The following is a 17,646-nucleotide window of genomic DNA, read 5'->3' on the forward strand; positions in this document are numbered from 1 at the left end:
CCTTTCCTGCCCCTCACGGTATCCTCACACCACCACCACCCCCCACCCCACCCCACCCCCCACCCCCCCAACCCCCCCACCCCCCGCCAACCTTCGGTCAGCATAGCTGCACAACTGTCTCGCTGTGCAGTGAGAGGACAACCCGCCTCAAACCACATGGCTGGCACAAGGGTTCTCATTTCTGTGTAGACAACCACCTCTCAGCTACACTCTTACTCGGGGTTTGAGTGGGACACGCACCATCTCTAAGGCTCCAGGGTGAGCAGGCACCTCAGGTCCATGCATTTGGGTTATTCCGTGTCTCTGGCCACAGAAAAGGATCAGGGATGAGGACAAACCCATTTAATCAAATAAGAATCCACCATGGAACTTTTGCTAGAAGTCCTTGGAAGGAAAAAGCAGCATCCTTTCTTTAGAGTTTAGATCAGGTGAGGCAATGTAAACTTAGACACGACTTAGGCTAGCACTTGTAAATGTACGCTTATACTGGGTTGAGAAAATAGGAAATACATTGTAGGTAAAAAGAGTCAGGTGTCTCGCTATCAAAAAAGAATCTAAATAGGAAAAGACAAAGGGCAGGAAGGAACTGTGACCCTCGGGACTGGAATTGGAGGTTCTCTGTAATACAGACAAAATATAGATTTGTGTGTGTGCATGCATTAGCATAGTATACTTCCAAGAGTGTCTCCTGAGAACACTTTGATGTAATGACACCCCAGATCCCGGTTCACTTCTTAGGTAAAAGGGACCAGGACTCCTTAAAGAACTGAATGTTTCTAAGGAGTGGGTCGAGAGACTATCAGGAGACTCTGTAGTGCTGATAAGTCAGGAAAGGGGGAGGGAAGCCCAATGAAGGGCTTGGAAGAGTCTACAGCCACGCCACCCATCTATCAGAGGATCCCAAAGAATGCCCTGGCTGCCCAAACCAGAGCCGACCAAGCAGCGAAACCAACACGGGGTTATAATCCATAGAAGAGAATACCCATCTGTGACAGTGTCACTAAATCTTTGTGTTCAGTAAGTAATGGATAAAACCATCAATGGACAGACCAGCTCCTCCAGCACTTCCCTCCCCTGAGTCAGTGGGTAGGTGGGTAAGACTGCTCCTTCCTACCCCAGAGGACTCCCCGGCTCCTCTGGGGCCTCCCACCCCAATCCATCAAGTAGGCTCTGTTCTTTCCCACCCTGTAAGCAGTCCATCTCTTCTGGGATCTCATTTCTCACAGCCAGTGGATAGGCATCACTCTGCCCCGCACCACAGGCCTCAGGGCTCCTCCAGGATTTTAACCTCCAGGCTCTGCCAGACTTCCCAGATCCCCCAGTCTCCCCTGTCCTCATGCCTCAAACGAGGCCCATCCCTTCCCAGCCTATAAGCCACCCACCTCTCTAGGACTCCAGGCAGGTCCTGCCCTCCCTGTCCCTATAGGCCTCGCGAGGACACACCCAGCTTCCAGTATCTTCTACACCCAATCACCAAGGGATCAGATCTTACTCACGGCAGAGCAGACATGAAGAACCGCTTCAGAAGGCAGCCGGAGAGGAGCAGCAAGGGCTGTGGTCACGCTTGGATGTTGTCTGTTTGCAGCCTCTGGTTGGTTAGTGATAGAACCTGCCCCCTTCAAACCTTTCTTTCCACAAAAGAAGAGGTCTCAACCCTCTTACAACTTAGTCTTCTCTGGAACACTATACATGCCTGGGCTGAAAGAAGAGAGACACAACCAGCAAACTGCCTTAGATGAAGCCAGGCATGGTGGCCCTTACCCATGAACACAGCCCTCAGGAGGCAGAGGCAGGTAGATCTCTATGATTCTCAGGGCAGCCGAAGCTACACAGTAAGATCCTGTCTCCGGGAAATTTAAAAAAAAAAAAATTAAACAACAACAACAACAAAAAACCTACTTATGATACACAAGTCCCAGCATAGGAACAAAAGTAACACAAGAAAAGCAAGCCTCTCCCTCAAAAATAGATAGATAGATAGATAGATAGATAGATAGATAGATAGATAGATAAATAGACAGATAGATATCACACAATGAAACATACCAAGAAAGAAACCAGAGAAACAATCCCTTTCACAATAGCCTCAAAATTTTATGAATAAAATATCTTGGAATAAATCTGTGTTCGTAGGCCTCTCTAGAAACAGAACTGAAAGGATGAATATTCACAAGGGATTTATTAGATTAACTCACAGGATGTGCTCCTGGTAGTCCAGCAGTGGCTACCTCACACTGCAGAGGCCAAGCATCCGGGGATTATTCAATCCAGGCTGGCTGTTTGAGCAGTGCCCATCTGGCACTGTAAGCCTGGAGACCTCCTTGAGAGCTTCTGGTCTTCGGCTGACCTGGGAATCCTGAAGGACTTGGTTCTGATCTCGGAGAAGGAACGCCACAGAAACAGGACAAGCAGGCAAAGTCATTCCCGTCATCTTCTGTGTCCTTTTATCTGGGCTGCCACCAGAAGGTGCCACCTACATGTAGGGTGGGTCTTCCTGCTTCAGATAATCTAATGAAGAACGTGTCCTACACATGGGAGTGCCCAGCAGCTGTGATTTGGTTGATTCCAGATGTAGTCAAGTTGACAACCAAGAACAGCCATCACAAAATCTAACCGAAGAAGTTTTCACTTCTATAATAAAAATTTTAAGGCACTGAAGAAAAACACTAAAGAAGATACCAGATGAAAAGATCTCCCATATTTATGGATTGTTAGGATTAATATTGTGAAAATGACCAAAAGTGATCTTTAGATTCAATGCAATCCTCACCAAAATTCCAATGAAATTCTTCCATAGAAATTGAAAATTTAATCTCAAAATTCATATGGCAACTCAAAAGGTCCAGGATAGACAAAACAATCCTGAATCATGAACAATAAAATTAATGTTGCTGAGGCTTTATATCCCAGACTTCAAAGTATACTACAGATATATTGTGATAAAAACAGACAAACAAACTGGCCGGGCAGTGGTGGCGCACACCTTTGATCCCAGTACTCAGGAGGCAGAGGCAAGTGGATCTCTGAGTTCGAGGTCAGCCTGGTCTACACAGCAAGTTCCAGGACAGCCAGGACTAACCAGAGAAATCCTGTTTCAAAACACAAACAAACAAAAAAAAAGTGCTGATTTTAAAAAGGTGGGCAGTGGTGGCACATATCTTTAATCCCAGCACTTGGGAGGCAGAGGCAGGTGAGTTCAAGGCCAGCCTGGTGTACAGAGCAAGTTCCAGGACAGTCAGAGCTGTTACACAGAGAAACCCTGTCTCAAAAAACCAAGAAACAAAAAAACAAAAACAAATAAAAACACAAAAGAAACCAGACATCAATAAGATAGTACTGAGTTCCCATATGAAAGCCCACATTCCTACAGTCACCTGATTTTTAACAGAGGCCAAAAGTACACATTGGATAAGCCACGGCATCTTCAGCCAATGGGGCTGGTCGAACTGACAGCTACATGTGGAAAAATGAAACTAGATCTTTAACTCTCCCCTAGCACAAAACTCAACTCCAAATGGATCAAGGACCTCAACATAAGACCTTGAATCTCTTAGAGGAGAAAATAGAAAAAGAATGAAGAAAAGAAATAAAAAGGAAAGGACATGACTGCTCCTAGGTATGGTAGAGGAGAAAGTTTATTGTAGATAAAAGGGAGAGCATAGCCAGAGGCAGGGGCACCTGGGAGAATCCAGAGTGGACATGACCCTGAGTCATGGGAGAAGATGGGGAGGGAAGAGGAGTGAGGAGCTGCTGACCAAGAGGGGCAGCCTGGGCTAAGAGACTGACCAAGAGAGTAGACTAAAGAGACCAGATAACCAAAATGGTTGGATCATATAGGGAAGGGCAGCTGGGGGAAGGGCAGCCCAGACCCTGGGCTGGAGAAGTTTAGGATAGGGGGAGAGAGATTCCAGACATACCCTGCAACAGGTAGGGGCTGATGGATGCTGGGAGAACCGGGCCGCCAGGTCCACTTTGATATGTTAAATAGGCACCTCTGCCATTTGCCTTATTAAGACTTAACAGAGAATATGCTTCAACTTAGAAGCACAAGAATGGACTTTCTGAACGGGAATCTGGTAGCACAGACATTAAGACCAACAACTGACCCAAGAGAGCGCATGAAACTGAAAAGCTTCTGTGCAGCAAAGGACACCATCATCCTAAGTGAAGGGCAGCCTACAGGATGGGAAAAAGTCTTCTCCAGCAATACATAAGCCAAAGGCCAGTGTCTAGAATATATAAAGAACTCAAAACACTAAACACCAAGAAAACAAGCAACCCAATTAGAAAAAAAAAAAAAAAAAAAAAAACATGGGCATGCAACAAAACAGAGAGTTCTCAAAAGAAGCAATGCAAATGGATGAGAAATTTTTAATATTCAACGTCTTTAGCCACTAGGGAAATGCAAATGAAAGCGACTTTTAAGACTTCTTCTTATTTGAGACTTATTACCCTGTCAGAATAGCAAATACCAAAAAACAAACAAACAAAAAAACCAATAACAAAAAAAAACCCCACAAATACACTATATGATCCTGCTATACCACTCCTTGGCATATTCCCAAAGGACTCTATATCCTACTACAGAGATATTTGCTCATCCATGTTCATTGATGCTCTATTTACAATATCCAGGACATGGAAACAACCTAGATGTCTACCACTGGATGAATGAGTACTGAAAATGTGGTACATATACACAATAGAATATCATTCAATGCTAAGAAAGTAAAATTATTAAATTTGCAAGTTATTGGATGGAGCTGGCAATAGTCATTCTGGGTAAGACAACCCAGACCCAGAAAGATAAACATCCCATGTTTTGTCTCATATGTGGATGCCATCTTAAATCTTTAGGTATGGATGTTTAAATTGGAGTACTCATCAATGTCAGTAAACTAGTGAGGGGCAGGACTTCAAAGGAAGTGGGATATAATGTGGGTGGTGTGAAGGGGGGAAGGTAAACAATAAAACAAGAAGGATTAAATGGAGTATGGGGGGGCAGGAGGGCAGCGTAGAGGAGAATTATGTGGGGGAAGGGATAACTAACACTAAAAAACTGTGAAACTCTGAAAACATCGTGTATAAACTTACCACTGTAGAAGCTACAGAAAATACATACATATGCATGTATAAAAGGACTTTAAGTGAAGTTACCCTATAACAAGGGTCCAGTGCCTTCACCAGATACTACAGGCTAGCAAGTAAAAAGCTCAGTGCCGAGTATTTGCTACCTCTTTTCCAGTTGTGGGTCAGGAGGGTCCCATTAGACTCCCCTCCCCCGCAAAATTACAGGCTGTTGAGCATTGCTTTTGATGGCAAAACCGTATTGCTGAAGGCATCGCATATTTGAGCTACAGGACACGGAGAAGTCAAGCTTGTACTGAGCTGGATGAAAGCTTCATCCCTACTAGCTAGAGCTTGAAGGTTCTAGGTATGCTACAGGACAGAAAAAGCAATTAGCAATGTTATCCAGCTGTTAAAGCCTCCAGGTCACAATAATGACTGGCCTGGCAAGGTAGGCTGACGCAATAAAGGCATTAGTGTTAGAACAGTAACCAACCGCTTTCTAACTAGATTTGAGACCTGCTCCACAAAGCAAAACTCATGCCTGGTACTACTACCTAGGAGAAAAACAAAAAAAAACAAAAACAAACAAACAAACAAAAAACCTGGTGCTGGCTAGGTCATAGGCCCTGCAGAGAACCTAATAATTTTATTCTGTTAAATGGACATAGTAATGAACTCCCCCTCAATTTTTATCTTAGTATCCATCTATTAGTGAATTTCTCAGTCCTCATCAGAGAAGCTTTTTTTTTTTTTTTTTTTTTTTGGTTTTTCGAGACAGGGCTTCTTTTTGCAGTAAATGTGTAACACAGAGATACACAACTGGTCAGCATGCAGAGAATAAGAGACTATGCGGTGCTCATCTCTAAATGAAATATCTATATCCCACTCCCTCCTCACAGCTCAGGAATCATCAGAGAAGAGCGGGGCAGAGACCGTACAAGCCAGAGTTGGTGGATGTCTGCAGTGAAACAGTTGCTGGCCATGACAATGTCATTGCGTGCGTGCGTATCCATCCTCATAGCAGCTATGGCTACAGAACCTTTGCAAGATCAAGCCAAACAAAATCCCAGCATAGCTGGGAGGAGGCTCATCAAGTTCCACCTCTAGCCAAGGGGCTACTTGTTGACAACAGATGGCTGTTGGGAAAGAGAGTCATTTTTCTTTAAGAGTGTGGCTCACTCGCTCTCAATAAAAATATCAACCCCTTTCCCAGTGCGTGCGTGCATACGTGTGTGTGTGTGTGTGTGTGTGTGTGTGTGTGTGTGTGTGTGGTGTGTTTCAAGAAGTTCAAGGTCATTCTCAGCTACATAGCAAGTTGAGATACATCCTGTTATACATGAGATGCTATCTCAAAAAAGAAAAAAAGTTTTTCCATGGCATCCCTGCACTGAAATCATTTTCAATCCCTTTTCGCCGCAGAGGAACAAGAACTCATCGATGCTTACTGGTTCCGTCATTGCCCTCCGTCTGAAGAAATGTGACAAGAGAGCTCATTGCCTCCACATCTACTGTGTCCTACAGAGAACGGTGACCCTCCTGACTCTTGGAGGTGACAAAGCAGGTCAAGCGGCATGGGCTTTCCTCAGTGACAGACACTGCAGCCTTTCCAGAGACCTCGTGCAGGCTGACGCATCACGTGAGGGTGCTTAAAAGTAAGGGTCACAGAGGAAGGAATCCTAGGAGAATTCTTCTCACTGAATACCGGAGTCATCCCTGTCTCCTCCCTTTCCTCCAAGTGATCACTGCAAAAACGTCGAGGTGAAACTGCACGAACCACTGTGACCTCTCAGGCCTTCCTCTCTACTGCTCTAAGGACATTTCCGGTTTGCAGGACCACTTCTAGCAACTGGCCAAGAGAAAGCAGCGAATTAGTACACTCTCTTTAGAGCAGAGCAGACACACCCATGCCTCCTGTTATGTGAGCTCACTGACAGACTGAGAAAAGCTTACCAGAGCCCAGAAACTCTGTCTCCTGGTGAAGGGAAGCAGGGATCATTTTAGCTTTGTCTCGGCTGGAGCTTTCTCTCTGGCCCAGAATTCGAGCCGAGGCTCACTCTGGGCCAGTGGTCATCAGCATCCCTCAGGATTTCTGTTGCCTCCACAGGGCACCACACACTCTCAGTGACGGCCCAAAGCCATAAAAAGCAAGCTCGGGATGCCAGCCTCCTCGAAGGCCTTCTTTCTGAATTCCTACGCAGTGACAGGATGCAGGTGTTGAAGGCAGAGAGAGGTTTGGTTTCGTTTCGAAATATTTATTTATTTATTTATTGTATGTATATGAGTGACCTGTCTTCAGGCACACCAGAAGAGGGAATCAGACCCCATTCTAGATGGATGTGAGCCACCATGTCATTGCTGGGAATTGCTGAACTCAGGACCTCTGGAAGTGCTCTTAACCACTGAGCCATTTCTCCAACCCGGCAGAGGGAGTTTTAATTTAGAGCTTCCCAAAATGTCTGCACTGGGTTAGGGCGTCATCAGTCTCCAAACGGCCGGATGCCAGCATGTTTCCTCGGGAGGACAACGCATTAGTAGCCTGACTTAGTGTTGCATTGCTGTGAAGAGAGCCCATGACCAAGGCAACTTTTTTTGTTTGTTTGTTTTAGTTTATTTTTTTAAAAGTGTTTTTTCATTTTACATACCAATCCCAGCTCCCCCTCCCTCCCCTTCTCCCATCCCCCACCCCCACCTCCCATCCACTCCTGGGGAAGGTAAGGCCTCCCTTGGGGAGTCAACAAAGTCTGGCATACTAAGTTGAGGCAGGACCAAGCCCCTCCCCCTGTGTCAAAACTGAATAAGGTATCCTACCCTAGGGAATCTGTTCCAGAAAGCCATTTCACGCACCCTGGATAAGTCCTGGTCCTACTGCCAGGGGCTTACAAAGAAAGCATTTAATTGGGAGTTTGCTTACAATTTCAGAGGGTTCAACCATTATCATCATGGTGGGGAACAGACAGGCATGGCCCTGGAGCAGTAGCTGAGAATTTTATATCCTGATCCAAAGGCAGAAAGCAAAGGAAGACACTGGGCCTGACTGGGCTTCTGAAACCTCACAGCCTACTCCAACTCCAATGACACACCTCCTCCAACAAGGCCACACCCCCTATTCCTTCTAATCCTTCTCAAACAGTTCCACTCCCTGGTGACTAAACATTCAAATATACTAGTCTATGGGGGCCATTCCCATTCAAACCACCATGTAGCTCTTTCCTCAATCATGCAACAAATATTTATTGACAGCTTTTTGAACTAAAACAGGCTGAGGAAACAGTGCTAAGCAAAATAGACACGCAAGCTTTCCTGAATAATTTGCTATTACCTCTACTCAACAAACATTTTTTCCTGATGGAGTCCCTCTAATAGCCCAGAAGGGCCTTAGACACTGTGACGCCATGTTGGCTTTGAACTTGAACAACTCTTGCCTCAGCTCCCAGAGTGGGCCACCTAGTTCTTCATCATCAGTAACTTCCTCCATTCCTTCAGAAAGCCCCCTGCGGACCCTCATCTGGTTCCACTGGACCCTGTTCTATTTCCTGTTACATTCTCTGTGCCCCTAGCACTTTTTGCACTAAAAGGGAATTCCCGGTTCCCAGGATTCCAGAGGTACACTGTTATTTTATATGTTTCAAAATCAGTGTCATTCTCATGTCAGATGTAAAGGACTATATAATAATCCTCACAGCATTTTAATTCTTTAACGCTACTGAAAGCAAGGGAAAATGGGATTCCATGGACAAAATCAGGGGGGAAAAATGAGTTTGGTGTGATGGTATACTCCTATAACCTCAGTACTTGGGAAGGATTGCAGCAGGTTGAAGCTCAGCTTGGGCTTCATAATGACTTCCAGGCCAGCTTGTGCTAGGTTAGATCCTGGAGATGGAGAGAGGAAAGGGGTTACAGAGAAAGAAGGGAGGGAGGAGAGAGAGAGAGAGAGAGAGAGAGAGAGAGAGAGAGAGAGAGAGAGAGAGAGAATACAGAATCTGTAAAGTATGTCTCTACCACTCTTGCAGGTAAATGTGGTTTTGGGGTCATGAATTTGGTCTATGTCACTATAATCCATTAAGATAGTCATAATTTGTTCATTAAACACTTCTCAGGAAACTTTCCGTAAGAAGCTTTAGAAGGGAAGAAGAGCAGATAATGGGAAAGCAGACTGGCTCTGGCAAGGCCGTGATAGACTATGCCTTAGCTTCACTATGGAGACCTCGAAGATGCTCGTCGTCTTCATCAGTTCACCTGTTTTGATGGTCAAAGGACCCAGTCTCTCCCTGCCACCAGACCAACAGCCCAGATTCTAGCCTCGTGGCTCACCAAGTACCTTGCTATGTCTTCCTGCATGTTGCTGGACTACTAGGGAAGAATAATTTTGGTAAATGGATCCCATGAATTAAGACCATTGAGGGACTAAGTCCCACGTTTAAAATTTGAAATGAAAACCAGGCCTGTATATCATAGTGAAAGATATAAAACCACAGGGAAACCAGAGAAATCCAACCAACCTGGCCAAGAAACCCCTTGCACAGAGGTTTGGGTGAAATCACAGTATTCTTTTAATTCAGAAACTCTTTTCTGCACTCCCCACCCCCAGTCCTGTCCTCAGGTTCCCCACACCCACCAGCCATCTGTACTGCCTAGTGTTTATTATCTCTTGACAAAAAGGAAACAATGTTTCCAGGGCAGTGAATCATCTGCTAAGTAGTGACTAACAACAAAAGGCATTTGCATGTCTCCAAATAGAGTCAATTTCCACAAGACACTGTAAAATAAGAGTTACTGAGTATTGACGGTTCATAACTACCCATTTCACAAAATAATTCAAAAGCAGGTGGAGAAGTCACTAATCACTAATGATCAGAAACATATAAAGAGGCATCACTGAGGTTCAAGTTAGTGGGTTCTCTCAGAGAAACTGCGTCCTCTGTATTTCTTCCTCAATACTACCCTGTTGATAGTATCTTTTAATGCCTGAGAACTACATTAGTTATTTTGAAGCAGAAAAAAAAAAAAATCAGCCTGTATTTGTAACAAAAAGTGTAGACATTGATGTTGTAATTATGTCATCATAAAGAGTATCGTAAAAGACAGCTTGCCTAAAAACATAGGGGAAATTATTTGGGGAAATTGTCAGGGACATGGCAATTTGGTAGTTGGAAAATAATTTAGGCAGCAAGCAATGTGGTCTGCTTACCCAAGCCCTAGAAAATTAAAAGGGGGAATGGAAACTTATTGTGGGTTTCACAAAGAAAAAATGGGTCCGGACTTTTCCTAACTGTAACCTTCTCCTGTTACAGATGTCAGCACAGAAAAGCTGGATACAAAGAGCATGAAGAGAAGACAGATCTGTCCAGACTCCTCCTGACCACCTGGGATTCCACCCTGAAGATGGAGATAAGTCTAGAACATGGCTGGTAAATTGTGATACTTCATCCTCTTTGATAAAAGCTGAATTAATAGACAAGTACCAAAGAAAAGAAACCTGCCATTAACAGAAAGGGACAGATTACTGTTCAAACAAAATATGGGTCTGCCATCGGAGATACGTAACGTGCTGGGGAAATCTCAATCGTTATTATTGTTAATTCTACTCAGAATTTATTTCTTCAGAAAGTTCAAATTTTACTTTAGGCTTTCTAGCTAACACACACACACACACACACACACACACACACACACACACAAATAAAATAAAATGTAACTTGGCTACATTTAATTAAGACACATTTTTGTTTGCCCCCCTAAGGTCAGGCTCACCAAGGAAGGCAGCTGAGGTGACATGAACACATGTGAGAACCACAAGGGTCACAGCTGTCTTCATGCAAGCCTCTGAGAGTTAGAGACATGGAAGAACACCACACCTCTTAGTGCAGCTGAGCAAGCCAGAGTGAACTGCCTCGGTAGACATACAGAAACGTTCTTTGCTTTGAGCTCAGCCTGGCACTTGTAATCAGATGAGAACTGAGACCAGATGCCCTCTGTAGCCAACCAGTAGATCTCTGCTCTGTGAGGTACAGCAGATTGTTCCAGAAGACATTTTGCTAGCTGGGGCTGCCTTTCTCCTGATGGTAAAAGAAGTGATTGAAATGGGAAGAACACACAAGGCAGGCACAGAAGGAGCAGGGCCAAAGCTCACATCTAAGGATGCAGAAAAACGTCTTGATTTTCTTTTAAAATCAAGGACACAATAGATCTAGCAATTCTACTCCCAAGTATATATGTAAGAGTTTGAAAAAGGAATCCAAATAAAACTTGTACACAAATATACATAGCAGTCATACGATAAAAAGGTGGAAAGACCCAAATGTCTATCGATTAGTAAATAGATAAACAAAATATGGCATACACTTGTTATAATTGGAGTACGGAACACCGTCATAGGCTCATGTTTTGGATGCTCAGCCATCAGTTGGTAGTGCTGCTCGGGAGGCTGTGGAGATTTTAAGAAGAGCAGCTTAGCTGGAAGCGGGTCCCTGAGGAGGTACTTCCACAGAAAAGCCACCCGAGCTGGCCACCCTGGGTGACAGCAGGATGTGAAGGTTTCTGTGGTTTGTGGTTTGGTGACAAGGCCACTGTTGACATCAGCGGTTTCCATGCACTATGGGGCAGAAGGCAGAATCGTTAAGACAGGAGAAGTGGGAAGTGTAGGCAACCCTTCCAAAACCTGGCGGGAAGCTGAGGTAACCCACAAGCCAAACCTCACCCAGCCACCTGCTGGCAGGACAACAGGAGCCTGAGGCAGCACAGACTGCTCTGACAGAGGTCCCAAGTTCAATTCCCAGCAACCACATGGTGGCTCACAACCATCTGTAATGAGATCTGGCGCCCTCTTCTGTGTACATAATAAATAAATCTTAAAAAAAAAAAAAAGTTAGCAACCTGCTGCTGCTGCTGCTGCTTTTTAAGAGTTCAGTGACAAGCATGCCCCCAGCTCTTCTGCAGCCTGGCTCGAAACCTTAGGGAAGTGACAATCCTGTTCATTTCTGCTCTTCGCAACAAATTGAGGAATTTTAACTTGCAGACTGCTTTGCTAGTAGCTCTTGGGGTTGTGGGGAAAGAAAGCTTCAAGAACAAAAGAGTGATCACAATGGATCAGAAACCGCAAAGCCAGCTTTGAGTCACGGTGCATGTGAAGACTTCCTGACGACAGCAGCAGGGTGCCTCCTGTGGTATTTCTTCACATCGGGGTTGTCAAGAGATCTAGCAGGACGAGGGTCAAGCTCAGCACCAGTCCCCAGCACATTCTATGCCACTGGCCTCCTCCATGCTGACGTGGTTGACTCTTCCCACCCAGCCCCTGCCTACCCCAACCCTAAGCTTTAATTCTAGAACACACAGCATGTCTCAGTAACCCTTCCCTTTGTCATCTATCAGAAAAGGAGCCACCCCACAGAGCCCAAGTGACACACAAGTCTTTGGTTTGGGTGGTATTTACACCTACCGACCTTTCTACTTTGCATCTGCAGTATCTTGAAGAGTAGTCTCTTTTCCTCTTTACCAGCTGATTAAAAAGCAGGTTTGGGACCATGTTGCCGCTTCCTAGTTTCCATTTCAGGGCTGACTCAGACTTCATTCAGCGTAGTTTAGATTTTGGCCAGTAACATAAACCCCAGGAGCCATTTTTTGGCATTGTTTCTTCCTGAATTTGGCCTATCAAGTAACCCTCAAGTTCAACACCAGAGTGTAAACAAGGAAGGCCCTCTGTTCTTTCTGTGTGAATGTCATAAAAGGTTTACTAGGTGTCCCCATGAACTGTGCCAAGCAAACAGCCCCAGGGCTACACTTAGGCTCTCCCGTGCTTGGGGGTAGACATTCCAGATGCCACATCTGTGGACACTTAGCAGGGTTATGCTATAACTCTTAAAGGATCATGTTCAAGGAGAGAGGGAAACAAAAACTAGCCTTTTCCTAACTTTTTTAAATAAAGGACTGTACTGTTATAATGAAGCAAGCACATTGAAACTAGAGACACCACACAGAATTTTGTTAAAACAGAAAGGTAATTGTAGCCATGTTGTTAGTCTCTACCCAGAACATTTAGAAATCATTATCATTTTATCCTAAGTGCTGAGTATATAATATGCTCTCAAATGTCAGCTGAAGGGATGTCATAAGCCCGAAAAATTCTATGAAGGGGACTATGATACTGGAGCTACTTTCTAGGACTAAGTCGTAATTCCCTACCTATTCCCTGAGCCAAGTCCACTCATCCCAGTGGATCAGATAAGGTTACACATGGATGAACTAAGTAGATAGTAGCCTATGAATCTCTGCTTTAGGCCTGTATGTTACATGCTTACTTTTTAATGATGTAACAATCCTGACTGTTACTCTTTCTATGGATGAGAATGTTTCAGGAAGGTAAAAAGTCCACAGAGTAGTATGGACTTAGAAAGGAGACAAAGTGAAAGTTGACATACTTTTCCTTCAGCACCCATTTTTTTTTAAAAAAGGTGTGTGTGTGTGTGTGTGTGTGTGTGTGTGTGTGTGTGTGTGTGTGTAGCGTTTTGCCTGCATTTACATAGGTGCACCACATTGGCAATGCAGCAAGGCCTTAACAGGGTGCCGAAATCCCTGAAACGGCAATTACAGATTCTTGTGTGTATCTATGTGGATGTTGGGAATCAAACCAGGGTCCTCTGCCACAACAGCCAGTGCTCTTAACATCTCTTTTCCCTACCACAACTTTAAAAAACAAACAAAAAACACCCACCAGAATTGCTACATAAAATATACAGTTAAAACATGTTATTTGAAAGCGGATGACCCAGCTTTAATGTTTTTAAGGGCTGGAGATGTAGCTCAGTGGTAAAATACTTATGCAGTACACTCAAGGTTCTAAATTTGATAAATTAAGTGCCACAAAATTGGAAAATCTTGTTTTAGACAGGGTCTCACTGTTCAGCCCTGGCTGTCCTTGAACTCAGATCTGTCTGCCTCTGCCTCCTGGGTACTAGGTTTGATAAAAGGCATGTCACAATCAGCCTGAAATAAAGCTTAAAAAATACATATACTGTGGAGATTTGCTTTATACTCAAAAATGTCCTTAAAACTCTCATGAATGTTAAGAGGAAATTACTTAATGAGTGATAGCGTAATTTCACTTTAATTTTTATACTATTTGCCCAGTACAGTGCTTCCCCAATATTAAAATTCACCAATCAGCTCCTAAACTATTCTGTCCTTGTCTCCACTCTTCCCACACTTTCTCCCACTCAACTACTCAGTGAGTAGGCAGCTCTACGGCCTAAGAGCAGCATCCTTTCCTTTCCTCATGTTCATCGCCATCTCAACACCTTCTACAAGTGCCTCAGAATCTCCTTGGCCTCTTCTGCCCACCCCACCCCACCCCACCCCCAGCTCCTAGACTGGCTTATTCCAGTGTCTCAGAGTCTCCTTGGCCTCTTCTGCCCCCCCCCCCCCCAGCTCCTAGAGTGGCTTATTTCCCAAGTTTTAGTCCTCAGTTTAAGATTATGTGTTCCAAAATTCTGGACTTGGATCAATTTATTTTTTTCTGGGGAGCAGGAATAATGGATTTTCCCCACAGCACTTTATAAATGCAACAAACACATATATAAATGATTTTATATGTAAATAAGGGCAAGGCAAGAGGCCAATCAATCACTTTAACCTTAACAATAAAGGTGAGCCACTAACATCAAATTCTATTCCTAGGGTATCAACTGTTTTCCCGCTGTCACATCAGACTCAGACTTACTATTCATTCACAGCAGTAAGTTTTAAGCACACTAGTCTATTTACACTGAAAATATTTACCAACCTCATAAAATTTAAACTGTAGTAGTATATAATATCAGCTTTTAAAACCAAAATTTCAAAATTCTAATCCAAATATTAAATATAATGAAACAAAAACTTAAGAAATTTGAGGCAGTTCTAGGATCTAAACTACAATTAGAATCTAAAGGGAATTCCTATTGCTCTTATTTCCCCCACAAAATACCATTTATTATAATTAGTTTTTATAATATTTTTGCCTTTTTTAATTGGTTTTTTGGGGGGGAGGGAGGCTTATAAAAGTATACAATGGCCAGGTGGCGGTGGTGCATGCCTTTAATCCCAGCACTCAGGAGGAAGAGCCAGGAGGATCTCTGTGAATTCTAGGCCAGCCTGGTCCACAGAGCAAGATCCAGGACAGGCACCCAAACTACACAGAGAAACCCTGTCTCAAAAAACCAAAAAAGCATACAATCTTTCCAGACAAGTTTTAAATATGTAAAATACAAGGAAAAGCTGCTACTATTTTCTTCCTATATAAAAACTCTATGTTTTTCCTGAATTTTAAATGAGTATAACAAAGGTTATATAACAATCTAAGGAGCTGGCCCCCCCCCAAAAAAAAGAAAAACAAAACAAAAACCCACATCCAGTCAAGGATGAAGCTAGTCAAATGGACTTTTAAAAATAGTTTCCAGGTGGCTAGATAGCTCAGCAGTTAGAGCACTGGCTGTTTTTCCAGAGGACCCAGATTTGATCCCCAGCACCCACATGTTGGCGTCCCAGGGGATCCAACAACCTCTTCTGGCCTCTTTGAGCACCAGACATACAGGTGGTACAGACATACATGCAGACAAAACACCCAGACATATAAAACAAAAATAGTATTAAAACCTATGAAGTGGCCCAGAGGGTAGAGTGCTTTCCACAAAAGTCTAACCTGAGCTTGAACTCTAGTGCCCACGTAAAAATGGACAAGAACCAACTCCACAATACTGTCCTCTGACCACTACTGTAGCCAAGTATGGTGGAACTGATGTGTAATCCCAGTATAGGGGAGGCAGAGGCAAGAAGAGCAGCTCATCTCCAGCTACAACTTCAAGGGCAGTCTGGGCTAAATGAGGCTGTCTCAAAAACTAAAAATGCTTTCTAGGATTTCCTGATGGACAACTCTGGTTAAGAACAATTTTTTTTTTTCTCTTTTTACTTAGGACTGCATGCACACAATTGTGACAGCACATATGTGAAGTCGGGGACAGCTGTGGGTCTCCCTCAACCTCTACATGGCTTCCAGGCCTAGACTGGACTCCGGTTGCCTGGCTTGTGTAGCAAGCACCTTTATGCACTGAGTCATCTTACTGGTCCCAAGGATTTAAAATATATTAAAACACTTTCACTATTTTGAAGGCCAAAGTTCTCTGTAGTATGTATACCTCCTTTTAAAGCATTGAGTGGTGTCTTCTTAGAGGCACAGTAGACATCTAGCTCAGTAGATCTACAATAGTAATTACTTGTATATAAATACAAAGTGCACTAACTCTAGCTATTAAAAAAACTGGACAAGGGGCTGGAGAGATGGCTCAGTGGTTAAGAGCATTGGCTGCTCTTCCAGAGGACCTGAGTTCAATTCCTAGCACCCACATGGTGGCTCACAACCATCTGTAATAGGATCTGATGCCCTCTTCTGGCGTCAGGCATATATGCAGAGCACTCATACATAAAATATAAATAAATTAAAAAAAAAAAACTGGACAAGCTGGGTAGTGGAGGTGCACGCCTTTAATACCAGCACTTGGCAGGCAGAGGTCAAAGTGAGTTCAAGGCTAGTCTCCAAAGCTACACAGAGAAACTCTGTCTCGAAAAACCAAAAAACTGGACAAAACTATTACAGGGTGTACAGTGAGAAATATTCCTGTCCACTAATACAAATTTTATAACTACAGAACTTGGCTTCAGAGCAATTCCTCAAATCCTGTTTCTAAAACATCCAACATTCAAAAATATAAAAACAGAAATACTTAACGATCATTACACTGGAGTCAAATATTTTCAGCTGTTAAGCAAAGGATCTGAAGTCCACAAACCCCTTTCAAGGTCATTAGCACCTTTTTTCAGTGCATTTAGTTTCTACAATATGCTTGGGAATTCTTGGATCAACATGTTTTGAAACTCACTGTGAATCTTCAATTATGTAAAAACATCTTGGTGCTGGGAATAATTCAGTCAGCAACGTGCTTACCACGTAAAAAACCAGGTGTGGTAGTCCTCACACCATGGAGGTAGAAGCCCCCCCCCTCCCGCCACATGAGGTTAGCTGGCCAGTTAGCCTAAACTAATTGGGGAGCTCTGAGGTTAACCTCCCCATACTCTCACCTCCGCCACACACACACACACACACACACACACACACACACACACACACACACACACACACAACCTACCTTCTGATTCAGTAGATGTTTGGTTCAAGCAAGCAAGCAAGCAACCTCAACTTACCATCTTAATAGAAAATTATTCTAAAAATTATTTCAAATTCTGATCCTTGCCAGGCGGTGGTGGCACACACCTTTAATCCCAGCACTCAGGAGGCAGAGGCAGGTGATCTGAATTTTGAGGCCAGCCTGGTCTACAGAGTTCTAGAGTGAGTTCCAGGATAGCCAGGGCTGTTACACAGAGGAAACCCTATCTCAAAAACCCAAAAACACTGATCCTCAACCTCAAAGTATTAATTTCCATTAAATCAGTAGCAGTTCCTTTTTCACATCCTAAGTTTGAACCTCACTTAGAAAAACTGCCCACGATTACAGTGTGTGCCTAGAGTTGTGACCTACATACTGAAAATGA

At 43.7% G+C, this 17,646-nt stretch overlaps 2 long non-coding RNA genes across 2 annotated transcripts; one reads left to right on the forward strand and one right to left on the reverse strand.

Annotated features, from left to right (window-relative positions):
* The first annotated feature begins 10,259 nt into the window (after positions 1-10,259).
* On the forward strand, positions 10,260-16,203 carry LOC131909237 (uncharacterized). The gene is made up of 2 exons (XR_009378804.1): positions 10,260-10,478; positions 16,014-16,203. It is a non-coding gene; the product is annotated as an uncharacterized LOC131909237 (long non-coding RNA).
* Positions 12,128-13,357, reverse strand: LOC131909236 (uncharacterized). The gene is made up of 3 exons (XR_009378803.1): positions 13,249-13,357; positions 12,510-12,714; positions 12,128-12,264 (listed from the first exon to the last, which is right to left on the reverse strand). It is a non-coding gene; the product is annotated as an uncharacterized LOC131909236 (long non-coding RNA).
* Positions 16,204-17,646: the final 1,443 nt, after the last annotated feature.

The sequence above is a fragment of the Peromyscus eremicus genome, chromosome 4 (genome assembly GCF_949786415.1).
Source record: "Peromyscus eremicus chromosome 4, PerEre_H2_v1, whole genome shotgun sequence".
In the NCBI taxonomy this organism is placed as follows: domain Eukaryota; kingdom Metazoa; phylum Chordata; class Mammalia; order Rodentia; family Cricetidae; genus Peromyscus; species Peromyscus eremicus.